Source organism: Mauremys reevesii, linkage group 7 (genome assembly GCF_016161935.1).
Source record: "Mauremys reevesii isolate NIE-2019 linkage group 7, ASM1616193v1, whole genome shotgun sequence".
Lineage (NCBI taxonomy): Eukaryota > Metazoa > Chordata > Testudines > Geoemydidae > Mauremys > Mauremys reevesii.
This window is the reverse complement of record NC_052629.1, coordinates 72,323,520-72,334,217: the sequence shown is the minus strand read 5'-3', so window position 1 is coordinate 72,334,217 and position 10,698 is coordinate 72,323,520.

Below are 10,698 nucleotides of genomic sequence, written 5' to 3'. Positions count from 1 at the left end.
ACTGCCCCTCGTGGAGTAGGCATCCACGTCACTTTGCCTACTCTACACTTCTGTCATCTCCCTGCATTACTTCCATCATTCCATGCCTACATACCATCCCCCCATTCACACCCCTAGTGCATGCACAGACCCCTTATTTCACACTCCAGACAGGTGGTGACAGGGTCAATGTGAGCCAGAGAGGCCAAGTAACACACCTTGTTGCACCTGGAGGGTAGGCCAGGCCTAATTAAAGTTGCAGCCATCTGAGAGGAAATGTGGAGCAGAAGATGGAGGACAAGGAAAAGTTACACATGGCAGTCATGGGAAAATTATCTATGGCTGGAAAGCCACATGGCCAAAGGTGGATTTTGATATATTTTGTAAACTTAAGGGTAAAAAGGAAACAATTGGTATAAAAAATAAAGTATACCACACTGTAGATTAAAAGTAGAGTCATTTTTGTTGACTAGATATAGATGGGTCCAAAAAAGAAAAAAAATGGGAAGAGTTGGGGTGGCATATTGTATACCACAATTAGGAATTAATATGTCTAAAAGCAATCTGATTTTGTAGCGGTTATGACAGTAGCAAACTAATAGCAATAATGCTCACATTAAATTGGATCTGTGATGCATGCCCAGCACCAGTAGTCATTTTTTTTGGACTCACTATCAATTACCCTATTCTCAGTAGATCCTTTAGGAGCTTGGAACCTTCTTCTTCACTCTTGTCCTGATCTTCTGGTTCTTTCCTAGTGGTAAATTTTTATTCTCTCTGTGTTAATCCAACCCATTGGACTGTGATGAGGCATCTGCCCCCACACTGGCTAGTACAGGGTTAATAGATCCCTAGGGAGAAGCAGCCAATAGGAGAGGGGCTGTGACAAGCAGCCAGTCAGGGCCCAGCAGGCCCATCTAAGAAGCCACAGGGCAGAGCAGAGGCAGTAGCTGCCTGGAGCTTGAGGAGGGAGGACTATGTCCAGAGTAGGCTGCCACCCTGTAACACCTTGGGCAGAGCAGTGCAGGCAGGAATCTGGGGAGAAGAGAAGGCACTCCAGATGGGCTGCTGAGATTGAGGAGAGTGCTGTGGTCATGGGGAAGTGGCCCAGGGAAATGCAGTTCTAGTAGAGGCAAAGGAATGCAGTGTATCTGCAAGCCACAGGATCCTGGGCTGGGACCTGGAGTAGTGAACAGGCCTGGGTTCCCTGCCATCCTACTTACCACTGGGCAAGTGGCAGGACACGTGACTGCAGTTGCCACTGGGGAAGTGGCAGGTCTATTGAGGAGCTAAACTTCCTCCAGAAATGGGGGACATGGATAGTTACACATCCGGAGGGCTGGGCCACGAAGAGGATGCTGTGGTTCCTGGTGCTGCGAGAGGGGTTGCAGGCAGACTGTGGAGAAGTGATGGGATGCAGACAATGGATGGGGTCTAACATAGTTAGTACAGATGGGGGTTAAAGTAGCATTAGCCTGAACTCCAGCCCATATTGGGATAACAGGGAATGAAGTGGTGAACAAAGCAGCTAAAAGTGCTGTAAGAAATGGAAGGATTGACAAAGAAATACCCTGGAGCAAACAGGAATTCAAAAGCCTAGGACAGGAGAATTGAAAAGAGGAATGGGAAAATATTTGGATCAATGAAAAAAAGAGGAAGAAGATTTTTGGAACAGTGCCCCAGAGTTGGAGATATTGACATACTTCAGGGCCTGGATAGGAAAAACAAAGTGATGTTTGTTTAGAATGCTAACTGGCTGTTGTGGTTTAAATGAAAATCTCTTCTGAATAAAAAATACCAAGATGTACTGTGTGTGCACTGTAAGGTAGAAGAAACAGTTGATCACCTTTTGTGAGTATATAAGGGCTTTGATAATGAAAGGGAAAACTTTGAGGAATGGGAATGGCTTATGATAACACATTACATTATGTTATTTAGTAAAAATATTGGGTAAATAGGGTAGGATTAGAAAGGTGTTAAATTACCTGAAAGACCCAAGGCAGAATATAAACAGCTAGGTATTTAGGGATTATAGTTGGCAGCAGTTATAGACCATCCAGTCAAGTCTGCTTCACCATGAACAAAAATGGGGGAAAGTACCGGGGGGAAGAGATGAACTTTGCAATTGTCTTTTGGCACTAAAGAGACCTGAGGGGAAGAGGAAGGCTCTGGCAGGGTGAGGGGGACGCTCAGAGGGGAGTGCACACTTCTTACCTGCAGAGAGGAGGGAAGATAACTGGAAGATGCAGGATTGGAACCAGCTCCTATGGCTGACCTTCATACACGAGTAGGAACCAGGTCTAGGGGGAAAAGCTATGAGAAGTGGGGAGAAAAGGCTTGAAGAAAGGCTGATGGTAGGAAGTGGCCCAGGGAGGCAGCAGCAAGGTGGCTGATGGAGCAGACACTGGCTGCTCATTCTAAGATCCCTGGACTATAAGTCAGTGTAGAGTATGGGGCTGGATCCCCCTTCCAACCCTTGGGAGAGTGGTGTGAAGCCCTCTAATACCAAGGAATAAAAATTACTCCTGGGGGAATTCTGCATCACTGTGCATGCACAGAATTTATGTCAACCAGGGGCTGCTAACAGGGAGTTTCGCAAGGGAGTTCTCCAGGTGAAGGAGGAGCAAATACAGCATCTGTGGGGTAAGTGACTGTCTGTAGCGTGTGTGTGTTTGTGTTTGGGGGTTACTTGCTGTGTGCTGAGCTTGTGTTTGTCAGTCTGTTTGAAGGACTGTGTGCTGTGGCTGGCAGTTGGAGGCTGTGAGCTTCAAAGGAAGGTTTGAAAGCTAGAAGCCTCTGGTAACTGGCTGAGCCTTAATCAGTGGGCGGGGCATTCACTCAGGCCAGGGCTTTATAAAGCCATGCACAAGCGACCAGGGGCTGCTAACAGGGAGTTTCGCAAGGGAGTTTAGAAGGGGAGTGGGGGTCCCTTGTCAGTCCTATCTGTGCCCCTTTAGTCCCCTTAAAACCTATAAACCAAACTACATTCAAAACCTCTCTTTAAACCACCTTTTCATTAACTAGGAGACAATGCAGGCAGAAGCCCAGCAGCAGAGTGGGGGCTATCCAGTTTATTGCACTGAGTGTAGCATGTATGATTACCTGCCCTGTGGGTGGATGACATATGTGCAGTCGGTGCAAGGAGCTCCTGGCCCTCAGAGACCACATACGGACTTTGTAGGCCAGGGTGGTGGAACTGGAGGAGCTAAGAGAGGTATGTTGATGAGGTTTTCCAGGATACTGTAGAATTGTCTCACCTCCGGTCAGACAGCCTCTGCGCTGTTGAGGAGGAAGAAAGGCCCAGGGAAGCAGAGCAGTCAATGGGAGCAGAGCAAAACCTTCCCATATTTGGGACCCTCCTTCCAGATGGTGCTGGGGTTGCCTCTCGCACTGAGGTTACCTCCCCGGGGGAGGGAACTCCAGTTTCTAGGAAAAGGCAGGTATTAGTAATGGGAGATTCGATCATTAGAAACGTAGATAGCCATCAGGGGCTCATACACCTGCACATCTACCAACGTGATATATGCCATCATGTGCCAGCAATGCCCCTCTGCCATGTACATTGGCCAAACCGGACAGTCTCTATGCAAAAGACTAAATGGACACAAATCTGACATCAGGAATCATAACATTCAAAAACCAGTGGGAGAACACTTCAGCCTCTCTAACCACTCAGTGACAGACTTGAAGGTGGCAATTTTGCAACAAAAAAAACTTCAAAAACAGACTCCAAAGAGAAACTGCTGAACTTGAATTAATATGCAAACTAGATACTATTAACTGTGGGTTAAACAAAGACTGGGAATGGTTGGGTCATTACACCAATTGAATCTATTTCCCTATGTTAAGTTCTCCTCACGCCTTCTATGGGCCATCTTAATTATCACTTCAAAAAGTTTTTTTCCTCCTGCTAACGATAGCTCATCTCAATTGATTAGACTCTGCCTGTTGGTATGCATACTTCCACCTTTTCATGTTCTCTGTATGTATAAATATCCCGTCTGTGTGTTCCATTCTATGCATCCGAAGAAGTGAGCTGTAGCTCACGAAAGCTCATGCTTAAATAAATTTGTTAGTCTTTAAGGTGCCACAAGTACTCCTGTTTTTTTTTGTAGATAGCTGGGTTTATGATGACCGGGAGAACAGTATGGTGACTTGCCTGCCTGGTGCGAAGGTTGCGGCTCTCTCAAGGCATCTAGACAGACTTATGTGTAGTGCTGGGGAGGAGCCGGTGGTCATGGTACATGTACGTACCAATGACAGAGGGAAGGGTAGGAGAGAGGTCCTGGAAGCCAAATTTAGGCTGCTAGGGAAGAGACTGAAATCCAGGACCTCTATGATGGCATTCTCAAAAAATGCTCCCAGTTCCACGTGCAGGGCCAGGTAGGCAGGCAGAGCTTCAGAGTCTCAATGCGTGGATGAGACAATGGTGTAGAGAGGAGGGGTTTATGTTCATTAGGAACTGGGGAAACTTTTGGGATGTGGGGAGCCTACACAGGAGAGATGGGCTCCACCTAAACCAAAGTGGAACCAAACTGCTGGCACTAAACATTAAAAAGCAGTTTTTAAACTAGGAGATGGGGGAAACCCAACTGCTGCAGAGGAGCATGTGGATCAGACACAGACTTCTCTTAGGGAAGAGTCTGATGATAGAGAATCTCCAGATTATAGTCAGGAGCAGAGGACGGAAGAGGATAATGTAAGGGCCAGATCATATGATAAACAGTCACATAAAAAAGAATCTGGCACATCAGAAAAGGGCAGGCAAATAAACAGGGACAAGTTTTTAAAGTGCTTGTACACAAATGCTAGAAGTCTAAATAATAAGATGGGTGAACTAGAGTGCCTTGTGATAAAGGAGGATATAATAGGCATCACAGAAACCTGGTGGACTGAGAGCAATCAATGGGACACAATCATTCCGGGGTACAAAATATATCGGAAGGACAGAACAGGTCATGCAGGGGGAGGAGTGGCACTATATGTGAAAGAAAATGTAGATTCAAATGAAGTAAAAATCTTAAGCGAATCCACATGTTCCATAGAATCTCTATGGATAGAAATGTCATGCTCTAATAAAAATATAACATTAGGGATCTATTATCGACCACCTGACCAGGACAGTAATAGTGATGATGAAATGCTAAGGGAAATTAGAGAGGCTATCAAAATTAAGAACCCAATAATAGTGGGGGATTTCAATTATCCCCATATTGACTGGGAACATTTCACTTCAGGACGAAATGCAGAGATAAAATTTCTCAATACTGTAAATGACTGGCGCTTTTTAAAGACACCGTAATAGAGGCCCAACTTCAATGTATACCCCAAATTAAGAAACGCAGTAAAAGAACTAAAAAAGAGCCACTGTGGCTTAGCCACCACCATGTAAAAGAAGCAGTGAGAGATAAAAAAAGACTTCCTTTAAAAAGTGAAAGTCAAATCCTAGTGAGGCAAATAGAAAGGAGCATAAACACTGCCAAATTAAGTGCAAGAGTGTAATAAGAAAAGCCAAAGAGGAGTTTGAAGAACGGCTAGCCAAAAACTCCAAAGGTAATAACAAAATGTTTTAAGTACATCAGAAGCAGGAAGCCTGCTAAACAACCAGTGGGGCCCCTTGACGATCGGAATACAAAAGGAGCGCTTAAAGACGATAAAGTCATTGCGGAGAAACTAAATGGATTCTTTGCTTCAGTCTTCATGGCTGAGGATGTTAGGGAGATTCCCAAACCTGAGCTGGCTTTTGTAGGTGACAAATCTGAGGAACGGTCACAGATTGAAGTGTCACTAGAGAAGGTTTTGGAATTAATTGATAAACTCAACATTAACAAGTCACCGGGACCCGATCGCATTCACCCAAGAGTTCTGAAGTTGTGGAACTATTAACTAAGGTTTGTAACCTGTCCTTTAAATCGGCTTCGATACCCAATGACTGGAAGTTAGCTAATGTAATGCCAATATTTAAAAAGGGCTCTAGAGGTGATCCCGGCAATTACAGACCGGTAAGTCTAACGTCGGTACCGGGCAAATTAGTTGAAACAATAGTTAAGAATAAAATCGTTGGACACATAGAAAGACAAACTGTTGAGCAATAGTCAACATGGTTTCTGTAAAGGGAAATCGTGTCTTACTATTCTATTAGAGTTCTTTGAAGGGGTCAACAAACATGTGGACAAGGGGGATCCAGTGGACATAGTGTACTTAGATTTCCAGAAAGCCTTTGACAAGGTCCCTCACCAAAGGCTCTTATGTAAATTAAGCTGTCATGGGATAAAAGGGAAGGTCCTTTCATGGATTGAGAACTGGTTAAAAGACAGGGAACAAAGGGTAGGAATTAATGGTAAATTCTCAGAATGGAGAGGGGTAACTAGTGGTGTTCCCCAAGGGTCAGTCCTAGGACCAATCCTATTCAATTTATTCATAAATGATCTGGAGAAAGGGGTAAACAGTGAGGTGGCAAAGTTTGCAGATGATACTAAACTACTTAAGATAGTTAAGACCAAAGCAGATTGTGAAGAACTTCAAAAAGATCTCACAAAACTAAGTGATTGGGCAACAAAATGGCAAATGAAATTTAATGTGGATAAATGTAAAGTAATGCACATTGGAAAAAATAACCCCAACTATACATACAATATGATGGGGGCTAATTTAGCTACAATGAGTCAGGAAAAAGATCTTGGAGTTATCGTGGATAGTTCTCTGAAGATGTCCACGCAGTGTGCAGAGGCGGTCAAAAAAGCAAACAGGATGTTAGGAATCATTAAAAAGGGGATAGAGAATAAGACTGAGAATACATTATTGCCCTTATATAAATCCATGGTATGGCCACATCTCGAATACTGTGTACAGATGTGGTCTCCTCACCTCAAAAAAAAGATATTCTAGCACTAGAAAAGGTTCAGAAAAGGGCAACTAAAATGATTAGGGGTTTGGAGAGGGTCCCATATGAGGAAAGATTAAAGAGGCTAGGACTCTTCAGCTTGGAAAAGAGGAGACTAAGGGGGATATGACAGAGGTATATAAAATCATGAGTGATGTTGAGAAAGTGGATAAGGAAAAAAGTTATTTACTTATTCCCATAATACAAGAACTAGGGGTCACCAAATGAAATTAATAGGCAGCAGATTTAAAACAAATAAAAGGAAGTTCTTCACGCAGCGCACAGTCAACTTGTGGAACTCCTTACCTGAGGAGGTTGTGAAGGCTAGGACTATAACAGTGTTTAAAAGAGAACTGGACAAATTCATGGTGGTTAAGTCCATAAATGGCTATTAGCCAGGATGGGTAAAGAATGGTGTCCCTAGACTCTGTTTGTCAGAGGATGAAGATGGATGGCAAGAGAGAGATCACTTGATCATTGCCTGTTAGGTTCACTCCCTCTGGGGCACCTGGCATTGGCCACTGGCGGTAGACAGATACTGGGCTAGATGGACCTTTGGTCTGACCTGGTTCTTATGTCCCACACAGATTTCTTTGCTTCCCTGCAGAAAAATGACTTTCTGATGGGGAAGGAAAGGGAAGCCACAAGATTGGTCATATGACTCTCCCCAGCAGTATGTTTCGGGTGCCCAGGGCAGCCAGCAGAGAGGTAAATCGGGAATGGGACTGGGGAAGACCTGGCTGGTGGCTCCTACCCTGTGCTGGGCTCAGCTGCTAGTCCTGGCTGGGCTGAGGAGGACGGTACTTCCTTTTCCCCTGCATCACTCCTCAGCTGCAGGAGGAGTGATCTCTGTATAGGGAGCTGCTGCCCCATCCACCCAGCCCCCATGCATCCAGGGCCAGCTCCAGGCACCAGCGCAGCAAGCAAGTGCTTGGGGTAGCCAACGGAGAGGGGTGGCATGTCCAGCTCTTCGGCGGCGGGTCCCTCTCTCCCTCTCAGAGGGAAGGACCTGCCGCCGAATTGCCGCTGACGAATGATGCGGCAGCAGTAGAGCTGTTGCCAAAATGCTGGAGCCGGCCCTGCATGCATCCAGACCCCCTCACACCCAGAGTATGAGCTCTGAGTGTAACCCCTCAGCATCCAGAACCCCCCTGACAAGCCCACTTCCCCCCCCCAACATCTGGACCCCCCACTGAGCTCCCCACATCTAGACCACCTGCTGAGCTCTATCCCTCCCACACCTGGACCACCCCACTGAACTCCCCACACCCAGACCCCCCTGCCAAACTCTATTCCCCCCACACCCAGACTCCTCCCCCCACTCCCTCCCACCACCTTCACCTGGACCCCCCTGCAGAGTCCCACTACAGTTGCACCCACAACCCTCCAACAAGCTCCTGTGCATCCAGATCCCCTGGCACCTGGATCCCTCACTGAGCCGCCTGCACCCAGATTGCTCCACACAGAACCCTCTCAACCCACATCTGGATCCCCCCACACTAAGCCCCTCCACACTTGGATCCTGCCTTGCTGAGCCTGCCTGCCCACACCTGGTGCACCTGACACGGAGAGGCAGGACCCTGGGACGTTTTCTGGGGCAGGCCCAGGCCTTGCGCTGTGTCAGGGTTGGGTGCAGCCTCACCGCTGAGTCTGTGTCTGTAACGGGTCAGGACTCACCCCTGCGGCGCCTCCTGCTGGTGACTCTGGGAATTAGCTCGTTCCAGTGGAGCGCCTCCTCCTGGTGGTGTCCCATTCACCGTTCTGTCCTCCATTGCTGTTTCTGGACCCACGTAGCTGCGTGCTCAGCAGCGTCCTCTTCGAGGCCACTGCCCTCCGGCAGTGCCCCTTAGTCCATCTACGCCCCCTTCCAGGGGTCAGTGATCAGCAGTCCCACACCTCAGTCACTATGTCCAACTGCTCTTGAGTCCAATCCCTCTTGTCAGGGATCGGGAGTAGCAATATGGCCACTCCCTACGGCCAATGGCTGGGTGCACTGCAAGGAGTGAAGGGGGAGACCCAGGCCCACCCTCTACTCTGGGTCCCAGCCCAGGGACCCTCTGGCATCAGCCTCGCTGTCCTTCTCTCCCCTTCCACTGTCTGTTTCCCTGGGCCACTTCCCCTACGGCCCCTTGCACCCGCTAGGCCCTTCCCTTCAGAGCCTGCAGCCTGGCAGGCTACGGGTTCAAGCTCCCTAGCCTCCCTGAGCCTGGCCAGCACGGCGCTGTCCATGGTGCTAGTCTCCCCCCTTGGAGACTGACCTTCCCCTGTCAAAGGCCTGGGACAGACTGCCTACTCCTGCTCTGGGCAGCCTTTATATATGTCTGAGCCTGGCCCTGATTGGCTGTCTCTAAACTGGGCCCTGACTGGCTCACAATAAGCCCTTTTCTGATTGGCTCCCTGTCTGCGCAGGCGCCCTGGCCTGCCACAGCCCATTCTCACAGGGGGTGGGGCAGTCCGCCCCACTACAGTGTCCCAGGGGGAAGCTGTACAGTGATCTCCCACCTCTGTGCAGCCAGTGGCCTGTGCTCCCCAATGCCATGCTGCAGCCTCCATATTTATTTGACATATAAAATTTGCAGAATTTTGGCACAAAAATTTTACATTTTTTTGCACAGAATTTTTAATTTTTTGGTGCAGAATGTCCTTGGGAGTAAAAGATGACTTAAAACTCTGAGAGAAGAGTGAGAGGCTCCAGATTAGGGACCAGTTGACAGGAGGTAAACTCTGAGAGTCAGCATTTTGCAGACAGAGCACTGTGGAGGACTCAGAATGGATTAAAAGTTCAAACCTGGGGGAGAGTCAGAAGTTACTTTTATTGTGTCTTTCTTGGGTGAGAGATCCCAGGGAGAAGTCCTGGAGCACTGCTCTGACAGAAGAGTGGGGCAGAAGAGGAGCCATGGAGGGGCAGAAGATGGGACTCGTTGAGGTGGTCCTGGTGCGGGGTGAGTGGGGCTTGTTGTGGGGGTTCTGGGTGTGTGGGGGGGGTGAAGCTCAGAGCTCATACTCTGGGTCTGAAGGGGTCTGGATGCACGGAGGTTGCGCACATGGGAGAGCAGCTCCCTGTATAGAGATCTCTCCCCCTGCAGCTGAGGAGCGATGGGTGCAGAAAGCATGGGGAGTGGGGCAGTTTGCAGAACTTCCTACAGCTGGGGGAGAAATCTGGGGCTATGTCTGACAGCCCCGGATGCTGTGCAGGGAAAGAGGAAGTCCTGTCCTCCCCAGCCCAGCCAGGACTAGCGTTGTGTGGGACACTGATTCCTTGGAAAGAGAAATTTTTGAAGTGACTTGGACAGATCACTGCAGGACTGGGGCAGCTGTCAATGGATGTGTGCCAACAGTGAGACTCCCTTCTACACTCACTAATGCATGTGCACCATATCACCCAAAACTCCCCCCTTCCCCTCCTGTAACCCATGTAACACCCCATACCCCTACCACTGTGCATGTGTATTTCCTGGATTTCCCTCTCCCCATGCCCAGCCAATCCCCTGCTTTCCCAATGCCTATTCAACTCCCTGGTTCCCTTCTCCTCATGCCCACATTTGTCCCCAATCCCCATGACCCTGTGACTGGTCAGTAACCTCTATGCCTACATGACCCTCCTCATCATGCTTGTGTATCCCTTCTGTTGTCTCCCCACCCCACATCACCCTCCTGCACCTCTCCTCATCGCTAACTCCCTGGTCACCTCTCACCCAGGGGAATTACATGGATGCAATGGGAAGGACTTGGGGGTTTACAAGGGCACAGGTGCTGGGAGCTACGTGGGGATGGGGGTGAGGTATCCTCATAAATGTAGGGAGAGGGGTAGGGGAGTTGTTTTAGTGTGTCATGGG